At 38.0% G+C, this 13,937-nt stretch overlaps 1 long non-coding RNA gene across 5 annotated transcripts in view; it reads right to left on the reverse strand.

Moving 5' to 3' along the window:
* The window catches only part of LOC113602792 (uncharacterized), a 468,320-nt gene that overhangs the window by 429,914 nt on the left and 24,469 nt on the right, over nucleotides 1–13,937 (reverse strand). For all 5 annotated transcript variants that reach the window (XR_008300391.1, XR_003424305.2, XR_003424304.2 and 2 more), the window contains exon 2: nucleotides 4,331–4,407. This is a non-coding gene — a long non-coding RNA (uncharacterized LOC113602792). The remainder of the gene's footprint in view (nucleotides 1–4,330; nucleotides 4,408–13,937) is intronic.

The raw sequence follows: 13,937 nt of genomic DNA on the forward strand, positions 1-13,937 counted from the left end.
AAAATAACATACGAAATCCTACCTAAGGAAGGAGTCAGAAACATCAAAGCAGATAAGTACAGTGTGAGAAAAAAATGTCCATCTCCCCAAACATGTTGACTGGAAATTTGTATTGTCGCAAAGTACTGGTATCAACCACATTCTTTCACAACAAAATCTATGAATCAAGAAAAAATAAGCTGAGCAGAAAAACTGGAAGACTGAATTAGAGATTTGATCATTTCTACTCTCCAACTAATTTTAAATATTGCTTTGCATCAGGCTTCAACACAGAAATACACATGCCAACACAGGCAGACACACACATGTCCTATACACCCATCCAGATGCCAAAGAAATCTTGATAATAAAGTATATAAACTGATTTTCTTGATGAGAGATTATAAAATAAATAAGAAGCAGACAGCTTACTTAGTACCCCCACCTGACACATTCTACAGGAATAAATTGTGATGGAGAGAACCTCATTCTCCACGTTAATTGGGTCAAGGCCATATGTCCTTGATTCCAAGAGAAGTTAGAAAAACGTTAAGCTAGAGAATATTTGTTATTTTAGTCACAGGATGACAAACATAAATTTAATTTTTTCATTAACTTAATAAAGCTATCATTAAAAAAATAATATCATGTAAAGAGACCAAACTGGAAGGTAATACTACAGTCAAACTATCAAAGAATAGAAAAATAAAGATCTAGGAAACCATGTAAGTAATTGGCAGCAAAATCTTAGTTTTTGCTCCTTTGGCATCATGCTTCTTAATTTTTGAGGAAATGATGATGATGATGATGATGATGATGATGATGATGATAATGATGATGATATGTTTGATTTGAGAGAAAGATAAGGAAGAAATATTCAAGCACACCTAGTGTTTGCCTTAGTTTTGGGTAAGCACAAAGCTCATGAAGGAAGTCTTTAAATATAGAAATATACTTGTTTCCTATAATTTGAATCAGAAGATTGTATAGCAGCACCATACTTTGGGGGGTAAACAATAGAATAAGTCCACGTAACATGATTTTTTGCTTGTGTATTCCCAAAAGGTACTTTTATAAAAAAAGGAATATTTGGTAAAGAGTCTTGTCTACACCTCAAAAATCAGTACATGACGCCAGAGTCTATTATGAACTTTCAGCCTGCTTAATTAATTGCTTGGATCACTTTGTAGTTAATTAATATAGACCCTATTGTGAAAATGCCTGAGAATCCCTAAGGAAATAGCCTGTGCAGATAGGTCATCGGTATGAAGGGCAAAAATCAATAGGAGTTGTCTAGAACTGAGACATAAAAACAGGCTTTTCTTCATTTAGGCAAAGAACATAGGATCACTCCCCAAATAAAAACTGCCTCATGTGGTCCAAAAATAAAAGTGTCTGGTTTTCTAACTTTGGTACAATTGATTTTCATAAACTACCTACATACCTTTTACTTTTTGAAGTTCAAATATCATATTGGAAATATTTAGGGCTCACCAAATATCCCAAGTACTTGTCTATATTCCCCAACACCCCCACCAGACCCTCTAGGAATGAGGGTTTGGGTCACCGCCCCAGGTAAAGAATGCACCAGGCTCAGCCTGCTGGTGCTTGCTGAAGCCAAAGAGAATATAGAATGAGAAGTTAGAAGAAGATAATTACAATTACGAGCTACAACCATGTAACCAGTTACAGAAACAAGAACTGAAATTGTCAAGAATATTTCCTATTTATTTTGTTATGAATACGTTTGGGGGGGGCATGGGTATGGGCGTTTGTGTGTGGCAGAAGTATATAATTTTAAGCAAGTATCTATTTTCTTTCCCCTCTTATTCCCTTATCATCTAACATAAGATGTATTGATTTTATATCATAGAGTTTAAGTATTGTTAACCTTATATCATATTTAAATTACAGGATACCAAGGAGAAGAGTAAACCTCACTCATAGATTTTACGTCCTCTTCTGGGGAAGAGGTTATGTGTCTTTGGTTGTAAGCAGGATTGTTGTATCATATTTGGTAGAATAATGATCTTGTTATTACCCTTATTTGAAAGTTAAATATGGGTTAAAGAGACGTGTGTAAGTGCCTTGTTGACCAGGGGTAGACATGTTAATTTTATGTGTCAACTGGACTAGGTCATGAGGTGCCCAAACATCTGGGTGTTTCTGTGAATGTGTTTTTGGATGATATTAACATTCAAATTCGTAAGTTACACCAAGTAAAGTAGATTGTTCTCTCTAATGTGAGTGGGCCTCATCCAATCAGTTGAAGGCCTAAACAGAAGGAAAAGGCTGATCCTCCCCAGAGTAAGGGAAAGAATTCTTCCTGCCTGATTGTCTTTAAACTGGGACATTATAGTTTATTTGTTTGTTTGTTTGTTTGTTTTTCCTGTACTTGGACTAGAATGAAACCATTAACTCCCCTGGTCTCCAGCTTGCTAATTCAGCCTGCAGATCTCAGGACTTGCCTGTTTCCATAATCAAGAGAGCCAATTCCTCATAATAAATTGATAGATAGATAGACAGACAGACATATAGATAAATCAATCTGTATTCTAGTAATTCTTTTTCTCTAGAGAACCCTGACTACAGATTTTGGTACCAAGAGTGAGGTACCTCCTCTATCCTTCCCTTCTTTCCTCTGTTCCAGTGAACATGGAAGCCATGGCTTCCACATGGCATAACTTAAAACGGAAGACATCTGATCTGCAGCAGACTTCCCCTGAGTGAGAAACAAACCTTTATATTGGCACATCACCCAGACAGCTACCACAAAGTTTCCTAATACAATATTTTGAGATCTAGGCTTCATTCTGACTATGTCTAGGACCTTGAGATTAAAACTAAAATAGGCTAAAATGTGTAATCCTAAATATTAGGCCATATCTTGATAAATACAAAAAAACTACAATGAAATTGATAAACCAATATTCCTATAACTGCTCTCAGGCATGCAGAACCACCAGGCTCTTTATGATCCCCACATGTTTTCTAGGACATCCCCCAAGGAATGCTACAAGTGTGTTTACAGCTCAAGCCAATCTATCAGCTCCAGCGTACATGTGGTGCCCATCACATTCTACTTCTGCTCTGTATCTTGCTTTTGAAGAGTGATGCCTAACAAATCATTTAAAGAGACTATTTGTTGCTGCTACCTTGATAACATTTGCAACAAGAAGGCTGCCTCTGAATGTTGTCAAAGCTGCAATGTGGGTTTTCAGGACAGGGAGATAAGAACTGACTTCTCCTATTTGTTTGCTATTTTTTGTCTTCTGGGTCCCCAAACAGAATGTGCTGTATACACAGATTTCCAAAGCCTCTCATCAAAATAGCTTCTCCAACACTAAGTGATCAAAAACAATAATAAAGTCTTAAAGAACAAAAGCTATGCCATGGCCCTCCATTTATGTCCCTCTCTATTCCAACAAAATTGCTTTTATTTTCTTGAATCAGAAAATAAAAGCCCACATAGAGTTCAATGAATGCACACATATATTGATGGATGGTATAGGCCGATATAAGGAAGAAAATTCTCTTTTACAATATTAAAAAGTAAAAGCTCTTTTTTTCACTCACATGACTTGCAGAAGACATGACTCTTTTTCTTAATTACTCCACATTTTACCTAATACCTCTTTATCCCTGAGTATCATTCTGATGAGGTACTTCTCACCTTTTCTATGAGCATTCTAGGACATATGAGGAGATGCACACTGTTGCCTAGTCATATGGATAGACTAAGCTACCTAAGCACTAAGATAAGAGCAAATTACAAAAAAATAAAAAATAAAACAGTGATAGTTAATGCCCTCAAACATCAGAAAACAGCACAACTTTAATTATGCCCCTCAGTTGTAATTTATAATATTTTAGGTCAGAGTAATTCCAAAGGAAAAATAAAAACTACAACAGAGGGAACTGATTCTACATGCAACCTGCAATAAATTTTCCCATGAAATAGTTATAATGATTACATTTGTGTCTAATTATTATTTAAAACATAATGTCACCCAGCACTCAGGAACAGAGTGCTGAAAGTGAAAGTGAATTATGTGAAAGTGAATCCCTTCAGAAAAATGTTTTAATTAAGATAAAATTGCTCTTTTTTCCCCAAATTTCTAAATGATGCCATTTTACACTAATGATACATATGTAGATCTATTTTCTAAAACATATATTTATATAAAAAACAGTATGTTAATCCTCATTATTGCCATGAATATGAAACTTATACTTGGAATACTGATGTTTTCTTTTATGTACTACTCTCCAGTTAATACATAGCGTGCTAGAGAGGATAGCGATACGCAAATCAGCATTTCTCAAATGGCGTTCTTCTCAAAGGACTTACCAGATGACTTAATGCACAATGAGCATTTTTTCTTGGTTTTCTCTCATTTGCTATCAAAAAGCATCAAGCATCAGCACCTGCACAAAGAGATTAGGAATGACAGAATTTCTAGGAGCTCATATTAACAGGAAAGTACACAGTGACAAGACAACACAATTTATTTTTAATGTGGTTGCTTAATTAGTTACCATTTTTTAGATGACCTCCCCATGCTACCATATTGTCATCCTTCCAGCTCCCATCTTTTGCTTTTCAGGGAAAGTGTGGGGCTTGAGACCTGATGCCTGCATTTGGTTTTGATTATGCGCTAATGTTGGAATCTGATATTCTAGGAAAGTCTTGTTATTCTGATTGCTTACTTCACGTCCAAGATACTACAGGTCAGCAGCTGTTTTACTGAAGTAAATCTTTAGCATTCGGATTTTTTAAGAATTTCTATACATGCTTCTGTGAAATTTCTTTCACTTTTAGAAACTGTAAGGTTTCAGAGTAGGCTTTCAGATTTTTTTTTCACATTCTATTAAAAAGATACCTAGAATTTCTTTTCACTTGACTTTGCTTGCTCTTTTTTTCCTCCATGTACTCACCAAGGCAGGGCAATCTAGAGTATATTTCTATTTATACACTAAACTGATGATCTTGATTTTTATTCTGAACTGTACGGAAAAGAATAATTATCTCCACTGGGAAAACTAGCTACTGCTTTGGGACAAGCCATTCCCTGGTTTCACTTAAAATAGTAGCAGTATGATTTGCTTCAGATGTGTTACAACATCCATGGCAGCAGAGTTCAATATCTTGGAAAATTAAGGGCAGTGGTTTAAACATGGCATAGAAAAGCTGAAGAAAGGAGAATTGATACATAACAGTTACCTTTTCTCAATGCACTTTAAGAGAAAGTGACACAAAGCCATTTGGTTTTGTTCCCTTTACCAAATGAAAACAGGGTGGCCTTGCGTAGTCAGCTGAATGGCTTAATGAAAGAACTGAGATAGTAAAAAAGCTAACTTACTCTTTACTCAATTAAGAGGTATCTATATCAAAGCCTGCCCAAAGTACATATGCATTAAGCTTTCAAATACCACTAGCCCCCAGCACAGCACTGAAAGATTTATGAATTTAAAGAGGAGAATTCAGGATGTGGAAATTAATTCTGAGAGAATATCAGAAGTTGAATTATATAAATAGAAATATATATATATATGCACACACATAATGCATACATATATGTGTATATATATGCACATATAGACACGTACATGCTTGAGAGTAAAGTAAAATCTGTGCCTCTCCAACTGTAATTGCTTAAATCTTGCTCCATTTTATCTTTTTTTCTAGACCTTTCCTTTATAGCTTGCTTTAATCAATATTTATACTGAATATTTTATTTAGAAGTTTTATGTTTATAGAAAAGCACACTTGATTATGAAAACATTGATTTTATGTCTTGCTCCCTAATCTATGACTAGGCAGATGAATGGTAAAGTTAACTCACTCTCCCAAATGGTTATAAAATTTGTATTTCAGGCAGCGTTCCAAGAGGTCATGGCTTGTTTGAAGACTTAATATATTTTCATGCAGATATATTGCAGAAACCACCCCCTAAATCAGAGACTAACAAAATGTATGTTACCATGCAGATGGAGTGAAATAAAGAGAGCTCCAATAGTATATCAGTGGGACGGTCAGTACTGGGGAAGATACTACAGAAGGGAAGACCCTCAGGAGGAACAATGCACAAATGAGTGGTCAGAAGCCTTGATGAACAGCAAGATAAGCCAAAACCCTAAATCAAGGTCAACCTAAACTTCTAATATTAGAAAAATAAAATGAGGCAAACGTGAGACAGTGCACGCATAAAGTTACAATCCACTTAGATATTATAGGAAGTTTTGTGCCTGGTTTGGAAATAGTATGCTTCTTCCTTAATGTGATTAATACAGAGCAATTGTAATTATAAAGGCTATGCTTCTGATAGTTTTGTTCTATACTGATACAGATGATACTTTATAGGAAAATGTGATTTAGGGTCTTATGAAGCCATGCAAGTTCCATCTCTGGGAGAGCCCGTTATACATTTTGAGAGAACTTTGGTTGGCTAAAGATCCAGGCTTCCCTTTATTCTTGAGGGAACTCTAGCCTCTCTCAAGTTTTCCTCAACGGTTCTGGGAATTCCCTCTGGGTTTATTCCCATTGTAGCACATGTCACAATAAATCAAAATTGCCCATTTCTGGGCCACCTCCCATTATACTTAAGCTCTTTGACGGAGAGGTGTCTTACTCAAGTTCTTTTTTATTCAAACCCTACATCCAATTGATGACAAGGTTCCATCCTCTCTACTACTAAATATACATCTCTGTCCCAACTCCCTCTCACCAATTTCGATACTACAATCTTACCACAGGGTCTCATCATCTTTTGTCTGGATTCATATATAATAGTCACCAAAGTGGTCTTCCTGATTCTGCTCTTATCCCACTACAGTCTACCCTACTGAGTGTAGCCAGGGGGATGTTTCTAAAACTTATATTCAAATCACTGTCCTTAATAACCCCTTCAAATAACTTCCAGTGGAAAGGATGATAAAAGCCAACCCGTTTACCCACTTATTTCTTTCTACTTTCCCTTAGGTTGTACACTTTAGGGAGAATATCTTCCATTCTATTTCTTGAACATTCTATATTTATCCCTGACCAGGGTCTTTGCCTTTGGATGCCTTTCTGCTTGGATGCTCTGCTCCCAGGTCTCTGCATGGTTACCTGCTTCTAGTCACTTGGGTCTCAACTCAAATTTCACCCTCCCAGCAAGATCTTCCATGACTCTTTAGATAAAGGTGTCCACCTTGCCCCAGTCGCTCAATCTCATATTTCCCTACTTTGTCTGTTTCATAGCACATTTTAGTATCAGAAACTTTCACATCCAGAGGTACCTGGGTGGCTCAGTTCATTAAGCGTCTGACTTCGGCTCAGGTCACGATCTCACGGTTCATGGGTTCGAGACCCGTGTCAGGCTCTGCGCTGACAGCTCAGAGCCTGGAGCCTGCTTCAGAATTTGTGTCTGCCTCTCTCTCTCTGCTCCTCCCCCACTTGTGTGTGCTCTCTCTGTCTCTCAAAAATAAATCAGCATTTAAAAAAATTTTTTAAAAGAAACTATCATATCAGTTAATGTATTTATTGTCTATCCCACTTGAGGATAAACTCGAGAACAAAGACTTTATCCCATTCATTACTATAGTCTCAGTTCTTAGACCTGTGCCTGATAAACAGTCAGTGATCAATAAGTATTTTCAGTGAGTGGTAGGGAGTTTGTCTTCTAAACCACTCTTCCTCCATTGTCTAGCATCACACCATATGCATTTGAGATACATAAGAAATATTCATTGATTGAATTAGTGTTTTCTCTGAGAAAAATCTGCTTGACAATTATGTGGTGCTAAGGGTTGAATCATGCCCCCCAAAAGGATATGTTGAATTCCTAAAACCTGGTACCTGTGAATGTGATCTTACTTGGAAACAATGTCTTTGCCGATGTAATCAAGTTAATATGAGGTCATTCTCTATTAAGTTGGCCCCTAACCCTTGTGTCCTTATAAAAACAGAAGAGATACAGAGACAGACGTGAACAAAAGGAACAATACCATGTGAAAATAGAGGCAGAGATTGGAGTGGCGTACGTGCAAGCCAAGGGTTGCTGGTAACACCAGTAGCTAAGAAAAAGGCATAGAACAGACTCTTCCTCAGAGATCTCCAGAAGGAACCAATCTTGCCACCTCCTTGAATTTTCACTCCTGGCCTCCAGAAGAATGAGAGAATAGATTTCTGTTGTTTTAAGCCATGCAGTCTGTGATACTTTGTTAGGGCAGCCATAGGAAATTAATATATATGGCAAAAAGAAAAAGGAAAGGTTGAGAAGATGAGTAAGAATTAAAATGTGAGGTGCAAATTTACTATCATTCCATTATGAAATGTAAGAAAATGTTCCAGTTTTCATTATTTACTAGACATGTAACTGCAGGTGTACATCTTAACCTCCCTGAGCCTGTTTTCTCGTTTATAAAATGTGGTTTATAATGCCCTCCTATAGTGTTACGATACTAATATAGTTAACATATGCAATTCCCTCAAAACAGTGTCCAGTATATAGTGAATATTCAAAAAATATTAGCCCTTATTCTTCCTCAGGGGCTGGAAACTGTAACAGTGCGTAAAGACTGGTGCTATAGCCGTGAGCTACATAAATTCTGCTCATCACTCAGCAATTTATTCCTCCAGCAAAGATTACTTGAGTCCCAAGTATTGTACTGTTCTCTCTGTTCCAATGCCAGGTTGAGCTCTTCAGCAGCATTCCCTCAGAATCATTTCTTTGAAGATTAAGGAATCTGGAGTCAGATTTCAGCCTAATAGAAGGTTCAACACAATGAGTTCTTTCTTTCTAAACGTAGACAGAAATACTCATGAGCGGGGCGCCTGGGTGGCTCAGTAGGTTGAGCCTCTGACTTCAGCTCAGGTCATGATCTCACAGTTTGTGGGTTTGAGCCCCGCGTCGGGCTCTGTGCCGACAGCTCAGAGCCTGGAGCCTGCTTCGGATTCTGTGTCTCCTTCTCTCTTTGTTCCTCGCCTGCTCACACTGTGTCTCTAAGTAAAGATTTTAAAAAATTTTAAAAAAAAGAAAGAAAGAAATACTCATGAGGTAATGACTTGCCTGAGTTTGCAGGATTGCTCCCCAGGAGGATTTAGATGAGATTCATATACAGATCTGGTAAAGCAGATGCATTGCCACGTGTGGTGGATACTGTGGCACACTGCCCGGAGCCCCTTTCAGAACTGAGGGCACAATTCCTCATTGGCTGCCAGTGCATCTGGTTATCAGTCCATTCTGGAACTTGCTCTTGTCTTAAGAGCTAACTCACTTAAAGCCATGCCCTCTTCCTGGGGCAGTGTAGATCCAAAACTGGCTGTTGTCGGGGTAGTAAGATGCATTCTCTTCTCCCCAAGTCAGGACAATTCTGAAGGATCAGAATCGAGCTCCCCATGGGATCAGCCAAGAACTTTCCTGAGTCAGATTAAGCTGACCTTTTCCCTCTGCCCAATCCTATTTCCATCTCTTCCACCAGAGATGTTGAACTCAAGAGCACTCGCTGTAGCCTTCTTATACTCAAATCATTATCTCAGTCTTCTTCAGGAAGAACCCAACTTATAACACCATCTGAAGCAAACCAATCAACCTCATAGAAATTAATTAGCTCACATGGACTTTTAGAGCCTAAATACTTTCCAGAAAGAAATTTGAAACATTGGTCTAAATATGAATAAAATGAGCTCATTTGTCATGGGGTGGGGGAGGGAATAAAAGGGAAAAGCAGTTGCCCATAATTTATTCACATAAAAACAAAATGTGAATGCATCCTCCTTTCATTGTGTCATTCAACAGTTGAGGCTAAAGGTAAAATTTGCAAGTCAAAAATTATTGCTTTTTATGTTGATAGACACATAAAAATGGATGAATGGAAAGAAAGCAGAAGATGTCATAACCCTTGCTAATACTACCTTTACATTTCTATGGCACATTGATGTTTATAAAGCCTTTCATATGCCTGCTTTCATTTGAATTTTGTTCTAGTGCTGACAGAGGTGAAGAATAAGTGTCATTATTCCCTTTTCAGAAATGAGAAAGCTGAACTTCTGAGTTGTTTTTTTTTCCCCCCCTTAAAGTCCAGTGGAAGAACTAAGAATCCACGCTGATTTTCTAAGCAAAAACCTGTTGGTCCTTGGCTCTCCCTGCATAAAACAACTCAAACTGTAGAGACAACATATACATTCACAAAATAATTAGCGAACAACGAAAAGGTTTCAATCACGTGGAGAGATACCTGTTAAATGGATTCATTAGCACTGAAGAGGGGTGAGGGGAATATTGGAAGGGAACTAATGAAGAAATTACCTACAAAGACTTTGTTGTTGCTCTTACTATATCCAGGTGCTAAAACTAACATTTACTTTCAGATATTTGTACTATGTGTTTTACATGTATTACATAAATTTTTCCAAGGATCAACCCAATGAAGTAGGCACTAACTAGCATACACGAAATGGGCTCTGTAATTAAAGTCAAGGATTGTGGAAAACTTGCCTTCAAATCCTGCCGCCATGCTTGTGTGATGCTGGGCAGTACTCAATATCTCTAAGCATCAGCTTATCCCTTCAGCAAAAGAATGAGAGGGTGTCTAATGCTGTCTACTTCATAATGTTGTTGTGAACATTGAGAGAGATTAAGTAAGAAAAGTGCATAGTACATAATAAAACCTCAATACATTATAGTTGTGTCCATTTTACAGATAAAAGAATGTAGGCACAGAAAAATTGATAACTTCTCCTAGATCATACAGCTTGCTAGTGGCAGGGGATTTTCCAGACCATCAGATCTCCTTAGCCTCATACTTTTTGTGTGTGAGACATTATTTACCACTAGGCTATTTCCTGACATCTTTAAATGAAGCATTTTTAAGGCACATAGGAGGTGGTCCTTTTGGCCACATTACAGTTGGTATTTGGCTCAGTGAGAACAAGTGGAAGGACCCTTTGGTGTGACTTTCCCTTCCATCTCCACAAAGAGCCCACATTCTACAGGGCCTCTCTACCCAGTGATGGTCCAGGACTCTCGCTGTCAGCCACTGCCCTAAGCTACTGGTGTCGCAGGTGCCTGCAGCGACACGGGAGGTCTGGGAGTGAGGAAGGGAAACAGTCCTTTGAGGACTGATAGATGGCTTCTAAGTCAGAAAATACAGAATTCCAGTTTGTGAAGGATGATTTGTTCAGGAGATAGTTCATATCCAATATATTCACTTTCCAAGCACTCTGGCTTCTCAGAATGGAAACGTGGTGCTCGAAGGAAACATTTTTTTTTAATCCTCCAAAACCACCACTACTAAACCAATCTTAATTAACACATTTTCTATTAACTAGAATGATCTGAAATTTCAAATCCATCATGCAAGACACGAATAGAATTGGACTGCACACTAAAAATGTGCATACTTCACTGTTGTACATCTGCCTGGATCACCTTTAAAACAATTAAATGGTGAATGTGTGACTAAATTACCACACCGTGTTCTCTGTTTAATTTCAAGGTTGAAGTGTCTTTCCATCACGAATATGGGTAAAACCCTAGAATGCTGGGGGACAGAACAGGAATTAATGGCTCTTTCTGTTGTTTTGATTTCCACATATTTGATGGCTTTGTGTAATTTGAATAATTGTAAGCTTCCAGCATGCTGATAAGGTTCACCTACATTATTCATTTGCATGAAGTGCTGATCAATTAAAGCTTCTCTCTTAAAAAAAAAAAAAATCATCCCATCCTGCAGCAACAAAGCTTAGGTTACTCCTAGCTGTCTCTACTCTCTCTTACTAGGGAATTTCATCAGGAAAACTTATCAATCTTTTTCTTGCCTTATTTTTATCCTAGCCTAGTCTGTGTTCTTACGCTCGACCTGTTCTTCTTCACTTAACTCTTATAGTCTGATTACTACATTTTTAACACTTATTTCAAGAAGGCATTTGATAAACATGACCATTATTGGAAGGAGATTGTTAATTCCATGGTTACTGATTTACTGGCAGCACAAAAGTGCATACGTCCAAATCCATCTGTGATGAAATACAGAACTATTTCTTAAAATGGAGAAACTGCTTTTCTTCCTTTGTCTTATAAGAAAAATATGATAATTAATTTTATATGTCAGCTTGGCTGGTCCATGGTACCCTGATATGTAGTCAAATGCTAATCTGGATGTTTCTATAAGGATGTTTTGGAGGAGATTAACATTTAAACCAGTGGACCTTAAAAAAATTTTTTTTAAGTTTCTTTATTTATTTTGAGAGAGAGAGAGAGAGAGCAAAAGCAGAGAGGAAACAGTGAGAGAGAGAGAAAGAGAATCCCATGTAGGGTCTCAAATTCATGAACTGTGAGATCATGACCTGAGCTGAAATTAAGAGTCAGTTGCTTAACTGACTGAGCCACCCAGGAGCCCCTAAACCAGTGGACTTCGAGTAAAGTACACTGCTGTTCCTAATGTGGGTGGGACAATCAGTTGAAGATCTGAATGGAACAAATGACTGACTTCCCCAGAGCAAAAGGGAATTTTGCAGCAGATGACGTTTGGACTTGAACTGCAGCACTGGCTACTCTGTAGGTCTCCAGCCTCACAGACCAGCCTACACATTTCAGACTTGTGAGCTTCCATAATAGCCTGAGCCAATTCCTTAAAAAAAATCTCTTTTGATAGACAGATGATTGATAGATGGATAGATAGATAGATAGACAGATGTTCTGTTTCTCTGGAAAAGCCTAATACAAAAGCTAATCAACAGAAAATGACTATATCTATTTTACAATTGTTAAAAAGACCCAGGTAGCTTATATGTCTAGAATGCCTCCCCAAAGAAGGTTGGGGAGGCACGCTAAATTTCATGGAAAAGTTTGTGGTCAAATAAGTTTGAGAAACATGGAATTAAAATTAACTGTATTTTCTTTATAGTAGGAAGCTAGAGTCAAAAAGGTGCAAGATGAGCTAGGAAAACTGGTGGACACACAAAGGCAAATGAGTGCCCATCAAGTAAGGGGAGAGACAGTTTTTTCTCCCCAAAACCTGGATGGGGAGACTAGATCAGGGTCCTGCCTTTGGAACCACCTCCGGTGGCTTCCACTGCATTTAGGATATGCTTCATACTCCTTGCTGCAATCTATAAGAGCCAGCAGACTCTTCCTCTTGCCTACCTCTCTAATCTCTTCTGCTACTACTATCCTCTTTATGAGCTTTATTTCTATCCCCCCAGGGCTTCAAGTTCAACCCCATCCCAGAGTCATTTGTATACTTCTCCCTTATATACATACGTTGAAATGAGACCATCTGACTGTTGGCTCCTTCTCATTATTCAAGTCACCCTCTCTCAGGGAGATCATCCCTATCCATTGTACAGAGAGAGTAAGAACCTTCTTGTCTCTCTCCCTCTAACACTTCACGGTTTTATTTTCTCCATAAAATAAATAAGCATCATATTTATGTGTTCATTTCTTAATACCTGTCATTTGGATACTTAAAAGCCACTTAAAATTTTATATGGTGGTCTGAAACCATTTATGAATTGATTCATCAATCAAACATTTTACTAACACCATGTCAATAAGGGACATATTCATAAAGTAGTCACATTTGGTAGGTGAAGAGAGAGGGGAGCCTGTTGGGACCACTAAAGACAAGATATCCAAAGTCCATGAGCAAAATTCAGTTAGGAATGAGTGTTGGAAGGGGCACCTGGGTGGCTCAGTTGGTTAAGCATCAGACTCTTGATTTTGGCTCAGGTCATGACCTTGCGGTTGTGAGATCAAGCCCCATCAGGCTCTGCACTGAAAGAAAAGAAAGAAAAAGAAATGAAGGTTGGAGGAGAAGCTCAGGAGCAAAATTCAGAAGAAAAGGACAAGGGGAGATACCAAAGAGAGACGGTAAGCCAGCCTGCACCACTATGAAAGCAATGCTGGGGGCACCTAGGTGACTCAGTCGGTCAAGCGTCTGACTCTTAGTTTTGGCTCAGGTCATGATCTCAA

This window comes from Acinonyx jubatus, chromosome B4, assembly GCF_027475565.1.
Source record: "Acinonyx jubatus isolate Ajub_Pintada_27869175 chromosome B4, VMU_Ajub_asm_v1.0, whole genome shotgun sequence".
In the NCBI taxonomy this organism is placed as follows: Eukaryota; Metazoa; Chordata; class Mammalia; order Carnivora; family Felidae; genus Acinonyx; species Acinonyx jubatus.